This window comes from Dendropsophus ebraccatus, chromosome 12, assembly GCF_027789765.1.
Source record: "Dendropsophus ebraccatus isolate aDenEbr1 chromosome 12, aDenEbr1.pat, whole genome shotgun sequence".
Taxonomy (NCBI): domain Eukaryota; kingdom Metazoa; phylum Chordata; class Amphibia; order Anura; family Hylidae; genus Dendropsophus; species Dendropsophus ebraccatus.
In genome coordinates this window covers 32,066,922-32,092,487 of record NC_091465.1, presented here as the reverse complement: position 1 = coordinate 32,092,487, position 25,566 = coordinate 32,066,922, and the positions used below count along the sequence as shown (strand labels likewise).

At 41.3% G+C, this 25,566-nt stretch overlaps 1 protein-coding gene and 1 long non-coding RNA gene across 9 annotated transcripts in view; one reads left to right on the top strand and one right to left on the bottom strand.

Moving 5' to 3' along the window:
• TTLL10 (tubulin tyrosine ligase like 10) overlaps positions 1 to 2,651 on the bottom strand; it is an 85,579-nt gene extending 82,928 nt beyond the window's left edge. For 5 of the 8 annotated variants that reach the window (XM_069947657.1, XM_069947660.1, XM_069947655.1 and 2 more), the window contains exon 1: positions 2,490 to 2,651. The gene's annotated coding sequence lies outside the window, so the exon portion shown is untranslated. Of the gene's footprint in view, positions 1 to 2,311; positions 2,372 to 2,404 lie in introns of those variants that run through there. The other 3 variants (XM_069947656.1, XM_069947659.1, XM_069947658.1) reach the window with 2 other exon arrangements.
• Positions 191 to 23,803, top strand: LOC138769289 (uncharacterized). The gene is made up of 4 exons (XR_011359231.1): positions 191 to 389; positions 1,234 to 1,434; positions 21,379 to 21,513; positions 23,390 to 23,803. It is a non-coding gene; the product is annotated as an uncharacterized lncRNA (long non-coding RNA).
• The last annotated feature ends 1,763 nt before the right edge of the window (positions 23,804 to 25,566 follow it).

Sequence of the window (25,566 nt, the reverse complement as noted above, 5' to 3'; positions counted from 1 at the left end):
GAAATCAATTTCCCCCTTCCCCTTTCAGGCTACAAGATTTTAGCAATCACTGGACCTCACCTTTAATGGATGTTGTAACTTTAATGTCTTTTTATGAACAGTAAAGTATGGATTTTTGTATATATTTTTGTATATCTTTGTATCCACAACGTTTTCATACTGTTTTTAATTGTTTTTTGTTAGATGTAGATCTGACGAAAGATCGCAGTGTATTTAATGGTGATGGGACACACATGCAGTATGCTTGACAAAGAAAGTGTTTGCTCCTGAAACGTCGCGTTGATGTGGATATGCTGGACGTAACATCTCCCCTAATGTGAACAGCGTCTGAACCGCCAATGCCTGAATATGGATGGTTGGAAACCTCTATGCCACAATTTGGTCACTGGGTGATTTTTTTCCACTTTTTGTATGAAGAATGTACACATGTATATGTGTCTCTTACAAAGATGAAGTATTAAGCATTTGAAAAGAATTGAGAAAGAGAAGAAAAAGATTGGGCTGCTAAGTTTATATGCCTGATCCTTATTTCCCTTGACATCATCTGTCAGGCAGGGTCAGAAGTCATCCGTGCATATTAGATAGATGACCATGTCAATACTGTATGTATTTAAGGTGAACCATGTTCTTGGCACAGCAGCTGACTAGTATGTAACACACACATTTGGCCTGGTTGATCATTCATTTGTAGGTAATGGAGAGAAGAGTAAGGCGGGTGTCAGACTTTTCTTTTGGTGGCTCATTTCTACAAGAACAAAAAGATCAGGCAGTTAAACTTCAACATGTCTGATCCTTCTTTCCTCCAACATCATCTATTGGGGCATAGTAAGCCCATACATATTAGACAGTTGTCTCTAAAATGGATCGGTTCTGATGACTTTTTACTAATGTATATGGGGGCCTTTAGTATAGTACTTTATATAGACAAATGGAGTGTTAGGTAGGCAGACTTTCACAGATTATGTAAACTCTTTATGTTTATTATAGGGAAGTTTGGAGATTATTAAAGCAGATCTGCAGTCTCCTAGAAATAGTGCCCCACCTACAGGTTGTATGTGGTATTACAGCTCGACCTCATTTCCTTCCTACCTGACATTTCCTTCTTACTTTACCTGCTGTAAGACAGCAGCCATGTTGTTATATTTGTTTGTGAGAGAGGTTTTATTCAATAGAAGACCTGTAAGCATCTATAGAGTTTTGTTTCCTGTCTTCCACTTTGTTTTGTGCATACAGGCCAGATGAGTCAGATGAGATATCATCTATAAAAGTTACCTATTAACATTCCTTCGCTGGATCTTCAGAGCTCTGACCACACGCCATGTTTCCTGGAGAGTTTCCCGGATGGCTTCACTATACATAGGGTTCATAATAACTGAGCCTAGATCTAAGTTACTGAATGGACGGGGATGAAGGAGCTCATTGGCTTTACAAATGGTGAGTAACAGTTTATAGCCCTCATCACTATATATAATTCCTATAACACAGTATTTTGACTAGTTTTCACCAATCAGGGCTTTTTACTTACACCTAATAGAAATCTGACAAAAACTTAATAGCCCCTTTAAGACTTTGTTGGCCAACAAGCGTTCTAATTTAGAGGCTCGTGCAAGGTATAAGACCTAGATGATCCTCACTTCTGCTGAATTCGGATGTGCGCGCACACTGCACTGGATAGACACTGGACACTGTGTGTCCCTGCTGCATACATTGTGTGAACTGACAGGTTCTCAGTGGCCGCTATTTAATAAATGTCAGTTTTTTGCGGGGCCGCTAACAATCCGGGACGGAGCTTATACTATGTGTATACAATCCGGCCAGGATTCCCTCTAGCTGCAGCACAATGTAAGTAAAGTATTAATTAATAATTGCAATTATTAATGTTGCAAATTAGCTACAATGGCCGTGATTAATACTTTACTTACGTTGTGTGAACATGACCTAAGAGTGCGTTCACACGTACAGGATCCGCAGCAGATTTGATGGTGCAGATTGGATCCTGTGTTCAGTTATTTAGATCAAATCTGCTGTGGATCTCCACCATCAAATCTGCTGCGAAAGGTTTTCCAGAAACAGCGCCCCCATCTGGCTATGGGTGGTGTCATACATTGCAGCTCACTGAGCTGTGATACCGCACACAACCTGTTACAGGCGTCGTGGCATTGTTTTTGGAAGAAAGCAGCCATTCTTTTTCTTTTAATCCTTTAAACCCAAGACTGTGAAGAACCACAAGAATGGACAAATCATCAATATTTCATCCCCTGCAGAGTCTGTACAAGCCTATAAGCAGTTTTAATGAATAGCTACAACATACACTGTAGATATGGATCCTTTCCTTCAATCCTATTAGAAATGTCTCTTTTCACTATATTTTATTGCATGGCGCCCCCGCAGTATCGCGTCTTACCGCTTTCTCAGCTTATAAAATCAATTCCAATATATATCCAGTCTCTGTGTCAGTGACAAATCATTAACTGCTTACTGTCCCTCACCCAGGAGCGGCTCCTTTCAGCAACTTCACTTCCTTGTGTGTGATGACATCTTTGTACTAAGGTCACACAAGTGTTAACTCTTTATAAACCATAAATGGCGGCATAAACCTACATACAGCCTCTGATACTCCTTGTTTGGCTAACAGCTATTCCTAACAGACTCCCCAGGCACATGCACACTCAGGCCGCCTGAGCATGCGTGTGATATCAATGGACTGAGTGGAGTAAGTGACTGCTTGCGTCGGCTTATTTCCTACAAAGGACTGAAGTTCACCATATCCTTATCGTTCCCCATGTACAGTATGTCAAACATAAGCTGAACGTCTTACATGTTTAATGACCATCTGGTCCCATCTGCAGGTTCAGGCACAGGTGTCAAACTCAGGCTCTCCAGCTGTTACAAAACTACAATTCCCATCATGCCTGGTCAGCCAAACTGACTTGTTTTTTCCAGGTTTATGTGAATTAGAAAAGCATGTCTGTCCCCTTCAAGAAACAGTGTCAACAGGGCCAGGCAGTCATTTGTGAAGAGAAGTCTCCATAGATACTAGGACAGGACGCATATACTCGCATATTTGGAGTGCATGCTGCCCTAGGCACCTTTGAGTGCTGAGCCCCCCCCCCCCCACACACACACACACACATTGGGGGTGTGGCCTATTGGGTGCGGTTTGGGGTGGTGGAGCTTGTCACAGGGGGGGGGGGGGAGGGGGGGCGCAATTGTCCCTATATTGTACTCATTGCATAGATGCAAGATGCTCGGAAAGCTGGGTGACCACTCTATCATACTGACTACAGGATACTGGGGAAGCTGGGTGACCTCTCTATCATACCAGTTACTAGATGCTGGGAAAAGATGCTGGGAAACCAGGGTGACCTGAGTATACAGAGAGGGGGCAGGGGATCCCCTTCCTTCCATGTATTGTTCAGGGCCTGGTGCCCATACATCCTCCCCTCCACTGCATATATGGGCACCAGGCCCTGAACAGTACATGGGAGGGGGTACAGGATCCCCTCTCCCCTCACAGTACTGCTTACTAGGGATACTGTATAATTCATAATAAACATCCCACCCAGATACTGTTCAGGCCTAGTTGATGCCCCGCCCAGTGAGACTCCGCCTCCACAACATTGGCCCCACCCCCCACATTTCCCTTACCTAGGCCATGGCAAATGATTGTCCTCTCCTTCAGGCCCAGGCGGGGGGGGGGGGGCAGTTTGTCCTCTCTTCCAGGGCAGTCCTCACAGATCCTTGCAGGAAAGCTGTAAACTGTGCTGCCTGCTCCATCATTGAAGGAAGAGCCAACACCCTCTCCCACGTGCACACCTTCTCCCGTGGTGACCATGGCTCCACCTCCGTGACCATGGCCCCACCCACTGACCGGCGACCATGGTGGGAATTTTTTTTTTCTTCTCCCCCCGAAGGTGCCGCCCTTGGCACCGGACCATGGATGCGTAGTGGCAAATACGGCCCTGCATACATTATGTATAGTTTATTAACATAGCTCATAGCCGCTTACTGTAGACTAGTAGGGAATACTGTTAAAATGACAGGAGTCCCTGCTCCTCTGTGAGGTGGAGTAAAAAATACTCACCACTCCCTGAATTGTTTGTGAATCACTTCAGGCAGCATAGCCTAAGAAATATGTTGTAAAAACATACATGTTGTTTGTGGCCAGGCCTGTAGCCCCTATCGTTATGAGTAAGTACAGGGGCAGGGCTGCCTTAAAAGCCTAGAAGTGATGACTCTACCTAGGAATTAGAGTAGTGTAAGGACATCTACCAAGGGAATACCAGGTTAGGGGCCACACATGCACCATGCCCTTACCTTAGGCACCCCCTCTCCCCTTCTGCTATCCATTTATGATTGGAAGTGGCTTACACATAAGGTGATATATCATACTTGATTTGACAATTATTGTTTACCCATACCATATCTGAGGGTGTTCATTGTGCTATACCCCTTTGTCTGTGCCCCTACCTCTCACCTAGCATTAGGTTGGATAAGTATTTCTTATAATCCTGTCTCTTAAGGTTTATTTTGGTAAGATTCTTACTGTAAGGATCCCTGGTGGAGGGCAGTGGAAGGGTTAATGTGGCATACATGAGTTCTAGTGGTTACTCACCTCTCCCTGGTCTAACACTATCCTGGCTGTAACTTACTGTGTTCACCATATACATCTTATAGATGCCTGCAGGCTTACGCTTATAAGTCAGGCAGTATAGCCCTAGAGACATGTTGTAAAAATATACATGTTGTCTGTGGCCGGTTCAACACCAGTGTTGTCCTCTTTGGCCTCTAGCTTCTAGAAGCATTAGGAGTAAATACAGGGGCATCTTAGAGATACCTGCAGGGAAGGGAAAGAGAAAACTGTGCAGTTACAACTTTCTTTCTATGATGGGGCAGAGCAAATCAGGAGCACTTTGCCCAATCTCTAGAGTAGGGATACCTGTTAAACGGCATGGCAGGCACTGCTTCACTTGCCATTGATGGCTCTGCTACGCCCTGGCAGTTTATAGCAATCAACAGGGAACAGAAGTGGCACGTCACACAAGCAAGCCTAGGAGCCCACCCTCAGAATGACCACCTGTTGCACACATATTACATACACCAATCACAGACTGGCTTCTATGCTAGCCCTAGATCCCCAGCCTAACCACTTTATGGTGCCAAGGGCAGGCTGCCCCATTGCGTATCGCCAGACCGCACAGTAACCATAACAAACACAATAATAACATTAGCACAAAGAATAAAGACACAGTAAAACATTCTGCAGCACCCCTGCAAAGAAAGACATCAACAACAAACAGCAACACAGCATGAAACACAATATAACACTTGTCAGAGAACTTGGCAGTGGTTCCGGGAGGGTGACAGTAGGTGACTGTGTATTAGAATGCAGCCTTGAGATTCCATTTTTCTTTTTACATATTGAGTATCTGTCAGATGTATTCTATACTTTTTATCTATTTATTCTGCATTTCCAGGGGAGTAGCTATAGGGGGTGCGGAAATTGTGCTCATAAATCTGTGAGCATCAGGACACATTGCAAACCAGTCAGTGGCTTCTAGAGAAGAATAGAAAAAAGCTTATAAAATTTATAAAAGGAATAACACGGTAGATTGTTCGTTTTACAACAGATATATATTAAGTAGTTTGGTCAGAAATCCAAGGACATTTTTATCTCATCTGATCCCAGAGAGCATTAAAGGGGTACTCCGGCAAGAAATATTTTTCTTTCAAATCAATTGGTTTCAGAAAGTTAAAAAGATTTGTAATTTCCTTCTATTTAAAAATCTTGAATCTTCCAGTACTTATCAGCTGCTGTATGTCCTGCAGGAAGTGGTGTATACTTTCCAGTCTGACACAGTGCTCTCTGCTGCCACCTCTGTCCAAAACAGGATCTGTCCAGAGCACAAGAGGTTTTCTATGGGGATTTGCTACTGCTCTGGACAATTCCTGTCTCGGACAGAGGTGGCAGCAAAGAGCACTGTGTCAGATTGGTTGCTTATAAAAGCCACTAAGCCCCAAAACCAACTGACCCTTCAACGGGCCGATTATCATCAGTGAACATGCCCATCTGCTGATTAAACCCAAACTTTTGTTTTATTCTACTACTTCTAAAAACTTAAATTGTTTTCTTAAAAATAGGATTAAAATTTAAATCTAGAGATTTGAATTTTTTAACACTTTTCTTCAAATAAATTTGTTATATATGATAAGGCCAAAAATCAGCTTTTTTTTTAATGATTTCACTGTTTACATGATGACTGTGATCGCTGTGACTGTGAAATGACTGTGATCAGTGTGATTGCTGATGCCGGTCCTTAGCAGTGAGTGTTTGCTGCATACACTCTTTAATGTTCGCTGAGGTTAAAAGACAGTGCAGCCACGTGCATAGGTTACCCTAACAATGGGCCATTTTCTGATGACACATTTACTAGATTCACACACACAGTAAGGCCAGGTTCACACAATATAAGTTTTCATTAAACAACGGCCTTTGTTGCAGGTTTGCAACAATGGTCGTTATTTAATGAAGTGGCTGATCGTATTGAAATCTATGGAATCCCAGCTGGAGTGTACACACATTGTATACGCATTAAACTGTATGGAATCCCAACTAATGTGTATACACACTGGAGTGTATACACGTGTCAATTTTGTGCGGCCGCTTTTCATTGAATAGCGGCCGCACAAAATAGACTGTGCAGACAATGTAAAGTGCCTCTCCGGCCGCACTTTACATTGTCTGCAATGGGTAATTGGAACGCGGGCACACCCGAACGCGCCCGTGTTCCAATTAAAAAAAGTGAAGTTCATCCAGCCTGTACTGCAGTAACGGCCGGGATGAACTTCACTGACAGGGGCCGCTCTGCGACACGGACGCATCGCAGAACGGCCGCTGTCATACATTGTGTGAACCTGGCCTAAAATATTTAAATTTTCTGTGACAATAAAACGATGTGTGAACACACATGACCAGAAGCAGGTCATATACTGTATAAGAAGCCTGTCTATTATTCGGACGATTGTAATCAATTAACACAAAACAGTGTGTGCAATATCCTATTGACTTTAATCAGCCTTATTGTCACCTAAAAACTATTGCTGTATTATGGTATTATTATATTGATATAATTTTACTGCCTAAATATTAAGACACCACTATTGCATGGTAGCTGAGGGGCCATTCCATATTTCGCAATAGGGCTTCATGTTGCATCTCACGTACAATGCAATGGGATGTATTGTACACAACTCCTACCTTAGGTATTTTAGAACCATCCCTTTAAGCAAATAAACCATCCCAACATTATCTCATTATACTGTTTGGTTAATCATCTTTATTTTTTAAATGAATCATGAGTACCAAGGACTTCGCTATGACTATAAGGTGAGGCTGCGGAGGATACTGGGTCTGACCTTCATACATTGTGGTGGTGAGTACACACTCTTTTTTTTTTTTACAGGAATATCCCATTTGCATCATCCAGGTATCTGAACAGTGAAGGTCTGACTTGTCCTATCTGATTTGCCTAATGCTGTTTACTAGACGCTCTGTTTATCCTGCACAGAAAGCTCCTTTCTCTATATGCAAATGACATTCTAATTACCCGCTGAAAGACCTCCGCCATGTCTGACAGACACTACCGAGCTGATCACCTGGACATTTGTGTATTCATTGAAAGCCCTTTAGATTTCAGTACCGCTCCTCCACCCTGACTGCGAACCCTCAGGTTACCTTTTTAGCCGTCATTTAATCCCCCGCTGTTTGTGATGTGTTTATCTATCATTAACAAAAGAAGACAAAGGCAATCCCAATGCAGAACCATGACAAGAGGCGGATAATGAGCCGCGCAGTCAAAGAGAGGGGGGGCTACAAGCCCAATGTTAGATGTGTAAATAAAATTAGGCAGCTGAATGTAGATCTCCCATTATGTATCTCTTCCATGTTTGTTTAGCTTTTACCGGAGCCCCTCCACCAACTAATTCACGATTGTTAATGGTGCCTGAAATCCAGAAAGTCTCATGACTACGACATTTATTCCCCTTAAAGGGACCCTGTCATATTAATAGGCAATGGATTATAAATTAAGCTGGGGTTGAATGTAAACATTTGTGATTTGTTTGCAGTAGTTTTCACTCCATGTTTTTCTTAAAGGGGTTGTCCATTGTAAACACCCTATTACACCAAACGATTTTAGGCAATACTTGGCCGATTACCGGCCAATATTTGTTCGATGTTAATGGTAATGATGCTCATGTTAAAAGGCAAAGATGTGAGTTGGCGGGGGACCAGTGTGTGAGAATCCGGCCTTGATAAATTTCAGGCCTTATTCACACGTCCCGTAAAGTTGTCCATAATTGCGGATCCGTAATCACGGTTCAACTTAGAACACATTGATTTATATTGGGCTACTCACATAGTCCGTGTTAATTTTGATCCGTAATCCAGTCTGCAAAAAAAAGGACATATCCTAGTGCAGATTGTGATTGCGGTACGCTATTACCAATAGAATAGTCTATGGGACCTGTATTTTTATGGACATCACGGATGATCAGATCTATGCAAACTAGTACTATTCACATTTTACAGAAATGGATAAGGAAACAGATGCATTTACGGATGCAAATACAGATGATTTTCCACGGTTCAGGGAGAAAAAAATAGCGGGAGGTTTAGCAACCCAGAAAAATCACTGAACATGTCAATGAGGCCTAAAACTTTTTTTTAACCCCCAAAGGACCAAGCAACGTTTGCCATGTGGTAAAACTGTCATGTTATCTCAAGTCAGTACAATTACAACAATACCCTATTTATTTAGCTTTTATTATATTTTACTACTTGGTGGCATAGAGTGACCCCGCTAATAATGCCAGCCTCAGATACCCACTCCCTCTCCACCATATTTACTGCTACCATGCCTTCCCACACCACATATGCTGCCACATGCTTCCTATATACTTTCACCAAGATACTGCTTCCACTGGCCCCCATATATACTCCTGTATGCTGTATACACATGACTCCTGTATGCTGCCAGTAAGGACCTGATGACATCATTTCAGGTCCTTGCAAGGTAAACTGGTTGCACAACCCTCTATGGGCTCTGGGCAGCCTCATCAGCTCTGCACATCACTTACATTATAGCAGTCTGACAAATTTTTTGCAAAATCACAGAAATTTTACGTAAATAGGTTCAAAATGCAGTAATGTGAGTAATGTGCAGGCTGTTGAGGGGCCCTAGGGTTCGGGATCCATGACAATTTCTCAAGTTAGTCTTCCCCCCCATGTTGGCCCTGACAGTGCCCACCCCACCCCAGGGATCCCTGACAGTGCCGACACCACCCCAGGGATCCCTGACAGTGCCCACCCTACCCCAGGGATCCCTGACACTGTCTACCCCTCCCCAGCAAATCCCTGACAGTGCCAGTAACTGACTACTGCAAAAGGGAAGTGGACCCGTCATGGGGCTCCTGTCTGTATCACTGCCCTCCTACCAAACGTGTTGTGGGGGAGAGAGGAACCAGCAGGTCCACAATGTTCAGCAAGCCCCTGTGCACGGATTAGTCTGCTGGTCACACTGGATTAAGCTGCCCCCTCTGGGACCCGATAATCTGCCGCCTGAGGCGGGATCCTCATTCTGCTCATAGAAGTAGCGGCCCTGGTTCAGACAATACAGTGATACCAATTTCTTTTTTAATCATTTTTCTTTTATAAATGGGTAAAGGAGGGTGATATAAAGTTTTTTTTAAAAACTTTTTTATACTTTTATCTACACTTTTTTTTAACATATAAAGTTTGTCTTGAATTTGAAGGGGTACTCGGCTATTTATATTATTTAAAATAGTGCTGGAGCTGCATAGAAAGTAATATACATCCTATTCTCCCATAACCCTGCTGCCCCTGGGTCCTCCTGCAGTGTCTTTATGCCCTCCGCTGAATGCTGGGTCCTCCGCAGTGATGGTCACGTGGCCAGGGCTGCCTAATTGCTAGAGTGTACATGCCGCCCTTTGCTGTTACATAGGTAGGCTATGTTCACACTACGTAAAAAACACGGCCGTGATTGCGCAAACAACGGCCATTATTTGTGAAATAACGGCCATTGTTTGTGCGATCAAGGCCGGTGTTATGAATTACGGCCTTGTTTTTTACGTAGTGTGAACCCGGCCTTATAGTGAAGCCAACAGCAGATTATTTTTTGACTGGTTTAAAATGACCGATCTCCTGACGAGCTAGCATTTGCACGTCCATTGGTAGATCGCTAACCCTATTACCTGGATATAAATACATATTAACCAATATTAACCAAGCATCATGTAAATGACACCTAACAATGCTAATTGTTATGGACCAAAGATATTCCAGATGATTCACAACAAAACTTTACAGAGAACTATTGTACATTCCTTGTGATAAGATGGACATGACTTTATAAGATGTGAACTTGGCGTCCATTCCTCAAAAAGAGACATACCACCACCGCCAGTGGACTGTATACAGCTAGTGCTGACAAACATTACACAGTGCTCTTAAAGGCCTATTACACGCACCTATTATTGGCCGTATTTGGCCTATATCGGCCATTATGGCCCATAATCGTCCCATGTAGTACAAGGCAACGATTAACCGACATAAACGATGTTTAAAGACGTTGCTCCGCTATCCTCTATGGGCTGCCCGGACGATCTAGCGATCACCTGAGCGCCCCCCCCTTCCCCCGCACCTCCTACATAGCCATCTCTCAGCTTGTCTACTCCATTGCCTTCTGATCCAGATTTTCCAAATGGCTGATCGCTGGACTGTATTTGGGCAGAATTGCAGTGGATTCCTAATGTAGTGCTTTTTATATTGTGCCTAATGTGTCCAATAAAGGTTAGGGAGTCATTTTTCACTCATCTTCTATCCAGATCTACGATGGTCTAATAGGAGCGCCTACATGTCATAGTATAATAGTTCAGGAAACAATCAACATTCTGAGGCCATGTTCACACAAACTATTTTTTCAATACATAATGGCCGTTGTTGCCGTTTGCAACACCAGTCGCTATTTATTGAAAATGTCAAATGACATTGTTTCCTATGGAATCCCAGCCGGAGTGTATACACACTGCATACACTCCAGCTGGGATTCTATGTTGTCGCACTCAAAACAGATATGTTAGTTTTGACAGTGCAGACAATGTAAAATGCGTCTCCGGCCGCACTTTACATTATCTGCAATGGTTAATCATAACACGGGCACACACGAATGTGCCCACATTCCGGTTCCAAAAAAGAGAAGTTCATCATAGGTGAGTATACATGCCAGCCTGCGGGGGGGAGCTAATAAAAGAATTTGAGGGAAGTGTTTTATTAGGTAATACGTTTTATATGCAAATAAAAAATTACGTTAAGGGATAATTCAATCTGACACAGATGATTGCAGAGGTCTGACCACTGTGGTCTTCCACAAAATTGGATCATGCATGCACATGGTCATTTGATTCATTCCCTATTGGAGCTGCTTGAACAGGCGAATGTTGAATTTGGCTGTTTCATCGGTGCATGCACAACAGACCGCTTTGTTCTAATGGGAGATTGGAGTCCCTGATTTTCAGAACCCCAGATAAAACCACATGATCATCTAGAGGATGACTTTGTCAGATCAGAGTAACCTTTAATGCCAAGAAGCAATAACATCATTACGTCATTACAATAGCATCTGCTGAGGATAAGATACATTAGGCGGGTCTTGTGGGGTGTTCCAGGTATGCAGTGGGTAGTTCCTACCAAAGGTGCTCCAAGGAAGGATGACCTGTGAACCAGCAATATAATTGTTTCCAAGTATTCTCTGATGGGCCATGCTGACCCTTGTCCACCGGAGCTTATAGTGGTCATGTGAGCATCAGAATTGCACCATGGAGCAAAGAATAAGGGGATCTGACGAATCAGGTTTTTGTATACATCATTTGGACAGCATGGTGTGTGTCACTTACCTGTGGAAGAGATAATGCACTATGGGGAGAAGACAAACCAATGGAGGCAATGTGATGATCTGGTCAATGTTCTGCTGGGAAATCTTCAGTCCTTTTACTGTACCTGTATCACCTACCTAGACATTGCTACAGACCTAGTACTCCTCTTCATGGTAATGACATTCCCAGTGTCGCACTGGCCGCCAGCAGGGCCGTATTTACCATTAGGCACCCGTTGTCCGGTGCCTAGGGCAGCAGCTTTCAGGGAGCAGGGTGAAGGAAAAAACTTATTTTTTGTTTTATTTTTTTACTCTCCCACCTCCCCTTCAGACTTGCCAGTAAATCTGGTGTATTTTCAAGGTGGTGGTGGGGTGTTGGGGGTATGCATATGGCGGAAACCACGCTCCCATTTCTTCCCCACTAGTCATGTGCTGTTACCAGGATTGTTGACCATACACCTATTGGTTACCGCATGAGTGTCTGGTATCTGCTGCATGTGGTGACGTACAATAAATTAATGATCGCAGCCTAAGACTGGTCACATATCAATGTGATGAGGGGTGAAGATGGGACGTCTTCAGGTTTAGTGCCTAGGGCAGCAGCAGACAATATGGCTCTGGCTGCCAGAGGACTGGGTGATCAGGTGGGCCCCCAGCTTTAGAACCTGCACTAACACTGACTGACATGTCGTTTCTCATTGGTTCTTCATTGATGAGCCCCCCAGGATTTCCTCTGGTGGGCCCCAGATACCCCAGTCCCACACTGGACATTCCCTAATAGCAGTGGTCTCTCTCAGCAGGCCACAATACGGACATTGTTGAGGAAAGGTTGGAGAAACATGACAAAAGTTCTAGGTGTGGACTTTGGATGAATCAAGTCTGATTTATGGAGGTTGCTGCTCACAACTTTTAGCACATAACAATATCTTGTTGTCTTATACCTTATACCATCTTTATGGATTTATAGAGTCAGGCTTTGATGGGTCAGAGCTGATATTGGAGGACACCAATATAAGGCGGGAGACAGGTGGTGACAATGGTAAATGGGCTCTGTCACTTACGTCCTAAAGGCATGTCACATGTTTTGATAAGTTGGTGTAAAGACCAGAGATAAGTGAACCTCGTCTGAACCTGAACTCTCTGCATTTAAATACTGGTGGATGAAGAAGTTGGATGCAGCTCTAATACTGCCTTGAAAACATGGATACAGCCATAGGCCCTAGGCTGTATCCATGTTTTCCAAGACTCTCTAGGACTGCATCCAACTTCTTCAGCCACTGGTAATCAAATGCCAAGCATTGTCAAGGTTTGTTCGTCTATAGTAGAGATCTCCACCGATTGTTAGATCAGGAGAAGCGTGCAGCTGTGCATTTGTCTCCCCATCTCATCGCCATTTCAGTCTCACTGCAATCGATGGTCTTGTATGTTTATAAAGACTGTCTCCTGTATCAAAATTGAGATCGCTCAGCTAAATAATGTGCCTAGATGGGTGCTCCTGATATGATTTTTGGGGGGCATGAACACCCAGACCCCGACCAATCAAAACTTTTAACATGTCAAAAGCTTTTTAAAGTTACAGGGACAGTTTAGGGCTTGTTGATACATGTGTATACTGTGTCAGGCTATATCCTTCTTCCCTTGGTTGGCATCCAGTGGGCCCATGATCTTTCCATATAATGGCCCCCTCAAAGGTCAGGAAGAAAACAGTCCCATATAAAGAAGCCAAACACTTGTCCTTTGGTCTAATTGTTATATAATCACAAATAACTAGTGTTAAGTGAGCACTAGAGATGAGCGAACCGGGTTCGAGTCCATCCAAACCCGAACTTTTGGCATTTGATTAGCGGGGGCTGCTAAACTTGGATAAAGCTCTAAGGTTGTCTGGAAAATATGGATACAGCCGATGACTATATCCCTGTTTTTCACATAGCCTTAGGGCTTTATCCAACTCAGCAGCCACTGCTAATCAAATGCCGAACGATCGGGTTCGGATGGACTCGAGCATGCTCGAGGTTCGCTCATCTCTAGTGAGCACCAAAGTGCTTAAATGGTTGTTACTCGGGTTGGCTCAAGTAACAGACCCCATTGGAATCAATGGGAGACTGAAGCTTTTAACCAGATGAACCCCTGCTTGGCACCTTCACCTTAAAGTGATGTGTAAATGAAACGTACAAAATTCGGACAAAAAAATGCAATAGATTACTGCAAGACACACAGGGGCATACCATTTGGTTAACACATCCCTTGACGGCATTCCGCTAGAGTTCTAATGTGTCTTGCAGTAACCCAAGCCCAATGGTCTATTGAAAATGATGCTTGATAAAGCATGCTTGCTCAACACTACAAGTAACCTATTAGTCCTTACGTCCTATGTGTACTATTATAAAGATGTTTGCACTATATCTAAAAGTGGATGTACATTTGTCCTTTGAAAATAAATGGTGGCTTAAGGTCCTATTACACCAAGCGATTATCGGCCATATTTGGGCAATTTGGGCCGATAATACCTTGGTGTATTGGGTAGCGTTAAAAGGCAATGATCAGCCGACGTGCACGCTGTTGGCTGATTTTTGTTTTTCACCACGTTGAAAGAAAATGATGCCGATAGTGACAGTCCGCTGGCCTTCCATCCGGGCAGCAGAACAAAGCTCTTCTCTATGGATTACCAGGTCGATCTTAAGATCATCCGGGCAGCCTCCCTGCAGCTCCCGGCTCACTGTCTGTGCGTGTAATAGCACTGACGGGGAACGGGGAACAAGTGAGCGCTGACCTGACAAGCACTTGCTTGCTCCTTTAATATGAGGCCTATAATAGGGCCTTTAGTCTGACATTGGTTGCATGAAATGTTTTGTCATTGAACAGATAATGTTGAAGGGGAATAAACATAACCTTGATGGTGTTGCATATAGAATGCATCCTTTGTATTGCTTTATGTAATACTGATGGATGTACTATATATAGTTCCCATGGACAGACAGCCTGCACTTACAATGACCTTCCACAAAGCTTGAAACGTCATCTGTTCAATTGTGTGGAAGTCCACTTACAATTAGAGGAAGCCATGCATAGTTGCGAAGCTCATTTACCCCTGTCTAATTCCTATTGGTTTAACCCTTTATGGGCAGATGACACAATAAGAAGTCGTTGGGTAACACATAGTTGTGTATCTGACTGTAGCTTTTTTTATTTTGGATATAAAAGATAATGTTTAGAGTCAATGTGTACATGGTCACATCTCACTGTCCATTTGAGCAAAGTAGAGTATAATAGACTGGAGGCTAGACTGAAAGAATGTGCTCTCCACTCCTCTGGAAATGGAGCTGAACGGAGATGAAACACAGCAGCTCTTTCAGTTCCTGTGGAGTAATGACAATTACCGTGTTGTAATATAAAGTGATAACGGGTGACTCATAGTTATTATATACATCTCTATTGTACACAGGGACTCTACTGGAAATGGGGCCTTCGGTTTAAATAATTGAATTGCTCAAGCGGACTGAATAGGTAGATTAAATAAAATATAATTTAATGATTTTAGGCTGGTTATGTTTTTGCTCTTTCTTATGAACCAACTAATATGCCTGATATGGGGTTTAAAGGGTTGATCCAAGCTTAAATAATCATGGCTGTTTGCTATAATTTTTGTTAGATAATCATGGCTGCTTCCTTCTGGAAACAGCACCTCTCCTGTCCTCAGTTTGGGTGGGAATTTTGCAGCTCAGTTCTATTGAAGTGAATAGAGCATAATTGTAATACCACACACAACCTGAGGACAAGGGAAGTGCTGTTAAAAAAAAAAAAATGAGTTGTGTTTTTCTTACCCTGGATCTGTGGTCTTTCTTGACAGGTCATGCCCCACTGATACACTAAATTCCCAAAAGGAAGAACAGAACAGGAACAGGCCGATTCAGAGGAGTAAGCGAGCGCCCACCTTCAAAAGGAGCAATCGCTTACACATTATAATCACACAATATTTTGTGTATTTCAACAGAATGTATAGAAATAAATATTTCATTTACAGTGATTTACAGTTAATGTCAGTGGTATTGCCCCATTATTTTCCCGTGAATTTCATGTCCACCTTCCTTCTGCAGCCTTCAGTGTTGGACGCACAAGTTTGGTTACTGGCCTTACTGACCCCTGTGAATCTGTAAATGATATACTGTGGGAAATTAGATCCCATAGCATAATTTATAGGTGAGGTCTCTGGAGTTGTGTGTGAGGGATTACTTTCTATGCAGGTCAGTGGAAGGAGACGGTAGAACAGAGCTGTGTTAACTAGGGAGTTAGTAAGGGCAGACTGCAACGCACCGTAGGAAATACAGCAGCTTCCTTGTCACACTAGGGCCTGCCCACAGAAAGTGACGACACTAGAACTGCAGAAAGGTGAATTAATAGGCTTAAAAGGGTTAAAATGACAGTGAAAAGTGGCTGTTTCCTATAAATAGTTTTAGAATAGTGGTGTGTTCTCCAGAGCCTTATTCTTTCCATTTAGTTGAATAACCCCTTTAAGTAGCACATATTTCCCTTGGATACATGTTTAGGCTGCGTTTACACTACGTATATTTCAGTCAGAATATGTATATTTCAGTCAGAATATTTCAGTCAGTATAGCAACCAAAACCAGGAGTGGATTAAAAACACAGAAAGGATCTGTTCACACAATGTTGAAATTGAGTGGATGGCCGCTATATAACGGTAAATAACTGCCATTATTTCAATATAACAGCCGTTGTTCTAAAATAACAGCAAATATTTGCCATTAAATGGCGGCCATCCACTCAATTTCAACATTGTGTGAACAGATCCTTTCTGTGATTTTAATCCACTCCTAGTTTTGGTTGCAATACTGACTGAAATATACTGACTGAAATATACATATACTGACTGAAATATACGTAGTGTGAACGCAGCCTAAAAAAGGATATTTCAGTTTTACAAAAGAATCATCTTTTACCTGTGCATACTAGAGGTAGAAATGTCTGACATTTTCTGTCCTTGAGTGATTGACAGCCTCCTGAGCACAAGCATCCACAGCAAATCCACCATAGTCTTACATGGCAGGTGACTCGCAGCATACTGTATGTAAATGACAGCAAATGCCAGATATAATCGCTAGGCCTAGTTTACTTACCGGCACATCGTTTTCATGCCCAATATAAAGAGGTTTGCTATACTGGTCTTCAAAACTACATGATTCTTTATTCATGTGTATTGGGAGTATATTCCCTCCTGGGGGGAAGTGGGGGGCAGCGGGCAGAAGCCTGGAGAACAACTGGGAGCATGGTCAGGTATGTATAATGTTTATTTTATTTTATTTTTTTACACAGTCATCAGCCATCGGCCACGATGGCTGATGATTGCTTTTTAACATGTTGAAAGACAACGATCAGCTGATTGTTGAATATTATTTCTTCGGCTGATCTTTGTCTTTATTACACAGAGTGATAATCTGCCAAATCGGCCTTCCATGTAACAGGGCCTTTAGTCGTGGCCAGATAGCTCTCGCTATGGCTTATCTACCTGGAAGCAAAGGGGTTAGGCAGTAGAATTCCGACATGCCCAAGGTTTCTCTCCCCCAACATTATCTATTCAGGTAAAGTAGGGAAGCTCCTACGCAGATGAAAAAGTTTTCATAGCTATTAGACTTTTCAGCAAGGTGTGTGTGTTGTTGTTTTTTTTTTTTTTTTGTGTGTTTTTTTTTTTTGGGGGGGGGGGGGGGGGGGCTTTAGGTTCCAGAAGCTAAATAAAACTTTATTCAAATTTTCAATATCCAGGAAGAAAGTGCTTGTATGTTGCGAACATTGATCTTATTGTAATACTTGTGCCTAGGGCTGTACTAAAGCAGGGACAAAAGAGGTGATTGCCCCTGGACCATCTCATCCGTAACTAGAGTTATCCACCTTTTGACAACTTGCCTTTATATAGATTCCTCCCATCCCTTTGGGTTGTTGTTATTACAAATAAAGGACAGACAAGTGATGGCCTATAGTGTGTCTAGTGACAACACAGAGAACCTGCTCGGTTACACAAGAATGGATTTAACAGTTTGTTCAGTTTAGAAGCCAAAATATTTAGTATTTGTTTGTATCCCCAGTTATTATAAGATTGTAAATCCTTTCTACACATCTTTTCTTTGGTTTGTAGGAGTGAAATTCTAAGACAAATATTCCTATTTTCAAGTGTTGTGCACTTCGGACCAGAATTGAAATTCATTCCTTTCACCAACAATGAAATGCATTAATTTTAGCCTCGGTCAACCTGTCTTTCCAGATTTTACACATTAGCAAGACCAAATATTTGCTGTTTCTGTTTGGACATGCTGCTCTATGAAAATTGAAAATCTGCAGGTATCACTCTACCTATACAAGGAGAGTGTGGTTTCTAGGGCTAATTCTATAGGTTGCTGACGTTCGCACAGTGAATTGGCCATAGAGATATTTGTTTGCTGTTGCTGTGTATGTGTGCAATTCAATGTTGTCAAGGATTCATGTCTGTAAATGTCAAGACCTGTAAAGCTCTGTGCGCCATGGGGTCAGTTCCCAGTCTTAAGCTGCCCATATAACGTAGACTAAAGTCAGCCGAACAGGCCGACTTAAATAGATTCGCACAATTGTCTAAAGTGTAGGTTGGCCTTCAAACTCTCTCCCGACAGATGATGACGGGGGAAGAAGGGTTGTTGGGCTGCTCTAGCATACTCCCCTTCCTTGTTCAGCCAACAGTATTGAAAGTGTACAGTCACCTTTGTGTATGTAGATAACATACACCAATACACCATACTATACCATATTTTGTGCATTTTTTCTTCCTCCAAGGGTATAGATGTCATAGAGTTGCTTAGGTTTTATGTAGAATGGGCACCCCAATTTTACTGGTTGCCACCATATACTCGTTGTAATCTAAGACTGGTACTCCATCTCCATTAAAATGACAATGTAAGCAAACCAAAGGTCATGCTGCCCTTCCTTAATATAGTGAATATAAAAAAAGAAAAGAGGCAACATACATTGGGACCTTATATCCTGTATATGGGTAAGCATGAATTCTACTGTGGAGTCGCTACTCTGAACACCTATGCTGTTCCCTTTTGGCAAATATTGTGCAATGTGTTGTGTGTCTTGTGTCATGTAGAAACCTTTTAGCTTTAAACCTGGTACTTCCACCATTGTCAGATTATACCACTCAAATGGGCCACGAAAAAACTTATGAGGGGAATTCTTATCTATGTATGTCATAGAGGTTTTACTTCTTGGGGTGATTGACATCAGCAAGGTGAGAACTATGAGAGCTCCAATACCAGATCTATATCCCATATGGGAAAGAGCCAATGGCAGGAGGGTGCAAGGTTTATCCTGCAATTCTCCTTATAGTCAGTGGGGACAAAAATATTCTGGGTCTTAACAATAATAATAATAATAATAATAATAATAATAATAATAAAAAGCAAACATGAGACTAGAATCAGTTCAATAATTTTATTTATTTCAATAATTCCTATAAGCAGTATATAATAATCTATTATAAATGACATTCATTAACATTAATACACGAGTAATAGTCAACCATTAATTTCTTTGATACTATCTGAAATGAAAAATTCTTAGTAATGCTTTCAGTTTTATATCAAATGATAAATTTATTTCCACTATTTCATCATATATCTTGTATATGTATGTATATACATTAAACACACACATATCATTCATATATCTTCAATATGGCTGCCATATATCTCCAGCTTATTGCACATTGATGACTTCTGAGATAAGACGGACCTTGATCTCCTTCCGTACTGGATACTTGGATGTAATTTTTCAATATAGGATTATTTTAAACTTACCTTCAATCCTTGGTATGTCTTCCATATTGAGTGGGCTATACAATATGCTTTATAGGGAATTGGGTAAAAAGGAGGAAACACTTACTCAGAAGATTTGGCAAACTGCAACCAACGGCATTACCAGACAGTATTAGACAAGGATACGTAGATCTAACCTTGTCTGGTAAGACATCGGTCAACAGGCAATTGTGGTGGATAGAGACCTCAGGTCTGAAACGGCGAAGGATAAGATTTATTCTATTAAACACCAATAACAACAATTACACAAACTTTAGAACACACAATAACTGTTATAGGGTTACACAAATCTTCACATTCATACATGGGGCATTTTTTGTTGTTGTCTTCAGAATTGAATTTGTCCAACAATGTCAATTGTTCTTATTTTCTACAGAAAACACATAAAACCAATATGGTATAGGCATCTTTACGGGCGGCACAATGCTATAAATCTTTCTGGTCAATGGAAACTTTTTACTGGTTGCAAACAATTGAGAACTTGTAGCATAGACTTGATAATTATCTTGGAGGCTTTATAGTAATCATCGACTTTCAAACTGGATAGATAGATAGATAGATAGATAGATAGATAGATAGATAGATAGATAGATAGATAGATAGATTTTTGGACACTGTTTCAGTTGCAGGGCTCATTGACTTTAGCTTGCTTTGATGCTGTAGAATGATGTATTGGAGAGCGCACAAGACAAAAACAATTGGACTACTGAGCTTGAGGGGAAAGCATTGAGAATACCTTTCCCAGTGGAACGAGATGAAGAAACAATACTAAGAGATTTGAAGTTGTGTATCAAGCTTGCCACTTGCCAGGACCAGCCCAGTCCTGGGCTGCATTGTGTGTCAGACTGGTGTATCTACATTAGGCTTGGATAAATAAATGTTTAACAAAAGCCAGCTTTATTCCTGCATCAGGCTAATCAGCTCCATCCCTCTTAGTAAATAAAGGAAGGAATGACTATTTGTGGAGTGGGAAAAGAGACAGGCCCAGATCCCTGAAAGTTACCTTTTTACAAATTAAAAAAAAAAAGGCTTTTTCTTGTGACCTTTTACATAAAAAAAATCCTAAATTACTAAATTCCATCAGTCAATTCATCGGAATCAGGTTTAGCAAGTTTTATGATAGATGTTCCTTCCACTGCTGGAATTTCCCGTGTGAAAACGATGTCCTAATGTAGACATTGCAGAACCTTTTATAAAAGCTGAGATCGGAACCATTGTGCTGAGATTTTCAGGTTGTATTGATCCTCAATTTAAAAAAAAAAAAAATTAGGAAGCTTGTTGAGAGATTTTAGGCAATTCAAAATTCAACCTATGAAAATGTATTATGTAAGAAGAAAAAATACAAAAATAGATATTGGGGCAAAAAATACCTTTAAATTAAAAAAATAAATAAATGAAGACTACTCTGAAATGTCTACATGATTCACTTGCAGAATTAAATATGTTCAAAAAGATAGAGGACTGATAGATCTTTGTTTAAAAACTGAAGTTTACAAAAAGTTGGAATCAAATGAAAAAATAATTATAATTTTTTTTAAAACTTTTTATAACTTTTTTTTTAAATTTCAGTTTTTCAAGGTTTCCAAATCCATGACAAAGTCACAAGGCGTGACAAGGCATAGCATATCCATTCTGTTAATAGCTTTGAAGATGAAACTATAGATAAACACCTGACATGGACATAACCTTCGAAGAACAAACCAGGTAAAATCCAAGTCTTCTGCCCATGGGCTGTCCTCATGATCATTTTAAAAAATATATAAATGGACTAAATTTTTGAAGGTGTTAAGTAGTTAGTGCAATATTGATATGATGCTTCTGTTCGCCTGATGTGTTCACCATTCCCAGGCTATCACTTTGTAGCTGTGAAGCAGTCATCCTCATAAAATATTAAAAAGTCTTAATATTCAGTGCTGTCTCCAAAGCACATGATATTTCCACATACACAGTTGGATAACTTTGCTCTCATAGCCAGTTCGATTTTAGTCATAGAGATGAGGGTTATTGATGGAGGGGAGCCTACTCGTATAAATGGTGACACGTTGAAAGAACGATTACACCACCATCATGGCTTCTGTTACACTGGAAGTCAGGAGGGTGGTGGCAGTCAAACAACTGTACCCAATGCACCCCACTGACTGCTAATGGGGTCCAACAGGTTCAGTTGTGGTGTCTCAGGTTTTGATGGGAAGAATAGTACAGCATGCCGTGATTCTCTTCATGGAACATCAGACAGAATTACTGGTAGAGGTTGTGAACGTAGCCTCTGATAGTAAAAGTCATTACTTTTGATATATCATAGAAACATATCAAAACATACTGAAAGATTTTTGATATATCATAGAAACATATCAAAAGTTTTGACAACTTGTTCAAGTGATCAGTTGGGGTCGTAACTCTTAGGCCTTGACTCGTATGGGACATGTCAAAAGTTTTTTGTTTTGTTTTTACATGTATGCCTTAACTGGCTCTCATAAGACAACCCTTGGCCATTTATCATGTTGGGGTACATGAACACAGGGTGGTTTCCTGTCTGTAACTCAATATGTCTATGGATTACATAAAGAGCCATTCATCTGAAATGTCTGTCCAAAGCATGTTCTTCTGGCTGTTAGCTAGACTACAGGTGTTGAAGGCATTTGATGTCATTAAAAAATTGGTTGTCATTAATAGGACAACCCCTTTAAGCAACTACAAAGTGGGAACTAAAAAGTTCCTATATATCCTATGATTAATATTAAAGCAAATCTGTGACCCACTGACTGCTTACTGAAATTAATGAAAGCATTCAGAACATACCTTTGTTGTCTGTGTCAGTGTTTTTATTTTAATTAAAAGAAACACCTTTATTTTTTATGTGATTAATGTCAAAGGGGTGGAGCCTATAATTCCCTGGCCCCTAGCATTGTTACATCAGGGGGTCACAGATTCGTTTTAAGGGAGAAGTCCATCCATTTTTAAAATCTGGCAGCCGGCAGAGGGGAATTTGACAAGGTTTACAAACTTACCTCTCCTCTTGCCTACGGCGAGTGGCAGGACCAGCTTCGGGACCCCTGCCTGCTCCAGGATCTCTAGTGCTACAAACGTCACGACCCAGCTGATGGACCAGTCACTGGCTGAGCGGCCAATCCATCAGCTGGGACAGCCATTTCCACCGAGTCGTGACGTCATCAAAACTCAAGGGAAAATACCTGTCACTGGGGCTCCCGAGGCCAGTACAGCCGCTCACCATGGGCAAGAGGAGAGGTAAATTCGTACTCCTTATCAATTTCCCCCCTGCTGGCTGCCAGATTTTTAAAATGGCCGGACCTTAAATTATTACAGTCATTTTGAGGAACTTTGAAGTGTTCTCGGACATATCATAAGTTTCTCATCACACTGGATCCCAATGGATTGTTTGATGTCACCTCTAATGCTCAAAGGGAATTCATTGTCTCCTTGTTATTTTATGTAAAATACAGTATGTGTTATAATAAATGTATAGATTTGTCAGTGTATTGATTTTATTGATATTATTTGAATGCTTACCTCTTACAAACCTTGCTCCTTTGCCTACATTCACACTGTTTGATCCTTTCAGAGAATACAGACAAGAAAGTTCATTTCATTGACCTCTTATCTTCAACAAGCTGAGTCAACAAATGGCAATGTGTAGATCTTTACAGCATCAGAGCAGATAATGTTAAGCTGAGGAAGCAAACTCGAGGTAAATCGGTAGAGACACCGTTGCTTGGACCTGCCTAATGTTCCAGGATCACACTAAGACTTTTTCCAATTTATGCTCTATGGAGAAGCAATGTTCATGGTGTAATCTTATAATTCAAAAGTAGTCATCAAAAATGGTTGTTGTATTGATCATCTAGAATGAAAGTGGTCTGGAACTAAAGGGATCAACCATGCCTACAGACTGGTTATAGTACTTGCTTGAATTATGTAATGAATTATCAGGTCTATGCCTTGTATTAGAAATGGAAGGTGAAATGAAAACACGAGAAGCCAGTAATGAATTATTATTATTATTATTATTATTATTATTATTTGATCATTGAAAACTTCACTATATAGTAATGTAATGCTGGGTTTAGCCACAGAATCATTGACCATTGTGCCTGGTGGATGCCTGCACAATATTGCCATTATGATTTTCCCACCATGTAATTATGGTACCATGGTCTGAAAAGACTTATCAACAACAACAAAAATGGAACATTTGCAAAAAAGTAATGCCAAAAAGTAAGCCATACCTCCTTCTCTTCTTCACATCTCCGAAGGCTCATCCATGGGTCTTCCGGTGCATGGAGTATATTGGTTCACTCTTTAAACATCGTTACCAGACAGTGTTAGAAAAAATAAAATAAATCCAGCACTGTCTAGTAAGATGCCCATAGAGGACCATAATGTCATTCATCACTGGGATAATATCTGAGGATGGTCTGCTGTCACCTAAATTAAAAGTTTTTCAAACATCTAGCATCCGGAAAAATCCAGTACTAGCACAGTTTATTTGAGATAGGCCAATCTATTTCTTATGGCGGCCTATCTCCAGTTGTAACACAGGAAAAAGACAAAAGTTGGAAGGAAGCAGCATAGAAATTTGATCAGTCAACTTGTGTTGTGGGGAAAAAAATGGAAACTAAGGGGGGAATTTATCAAGATGGTGAGCAAAAACAGTGTAACTTTGTACCTTTTGGGTGGTGGACTAACTTCTTTTATAAAGTGGGCTGGACTTTATTGTAAAGTTGGTTGGACACATTTATTATAATGTACACCAGAAACTGGCATAAATTATAGTGGAAATCTATCTAAGCTGGTATCGATCTCAGTGGTGGCACGCAGAAGTGCCAACGTGTCTTAATAAAACTTTGTGCTCCAGTGCCCTTTTTACCATTGAGGTGCAAAATGCCAGTCTTTGATAAATTCCCCTCTATGTTCTTTACCTTCTTCAATTTTCCACCTTGGGTTATTGAAACTAACATTGGTCAACAAAATATTCTAAAGCTGGCAATACACATTATATAGCTGTTGACTGTCTGATTGATTGGCAGACAGACAAGGCTCGGCTGGGCATGCATGTATTCTGAAAGGGGGAGGAGACCATCATATTTTGTGGTAATTTGGTCCTGCCAAAGTGTCGCCAACATTTATCTAATGTGTATGGCCTGGTTTAAGGGAAACTATCAGCAGGTAAGAAGTATCTAATGTGCTGATATCTCCCTATAGTGTACAGAGCGATGAGGATGAAAGTGAGTTTCTTACCTTCACCCTCTGTGCTATTTCTGTGATATTAGAAGTTTCATCTCTAAGCTAACAAGTAGCTTTGGTGCACTGTGGGCGTTCCCACTCTACCAATCCGCCCCTGCCCACTCTGCCCACCCCCAGTTGGCCACCCTGCTGATATTTATTAGGAGAGGTGGGCCGGCTGGAGGCGGATAAGTGCACTATTGTCCCACCCCCAGTGCACAAAAGGACTTATTAGCATAGGGAATAAACTTCTAATAGCACAAATATGATGCAGAAGTTAAAGGTATGAAGCTTACCTTCATCCTCAGCGCCCTGTGCGCTGTAGAGAACTATCAGCAGGTTAGATACTTCTAACCTGCTGATAATTTCCCTTTAAGTAATCTAAAACCTTTTCTAAGTTAGAATTACTTATTGACGTAAGTTCTAAGGAATTTTTATAGATTACGTAGATCATTTTTCCACAAAAATTTTATGATCTATAATTGGCCAAAGGTGATCCTGAAAACTAATGGGCAC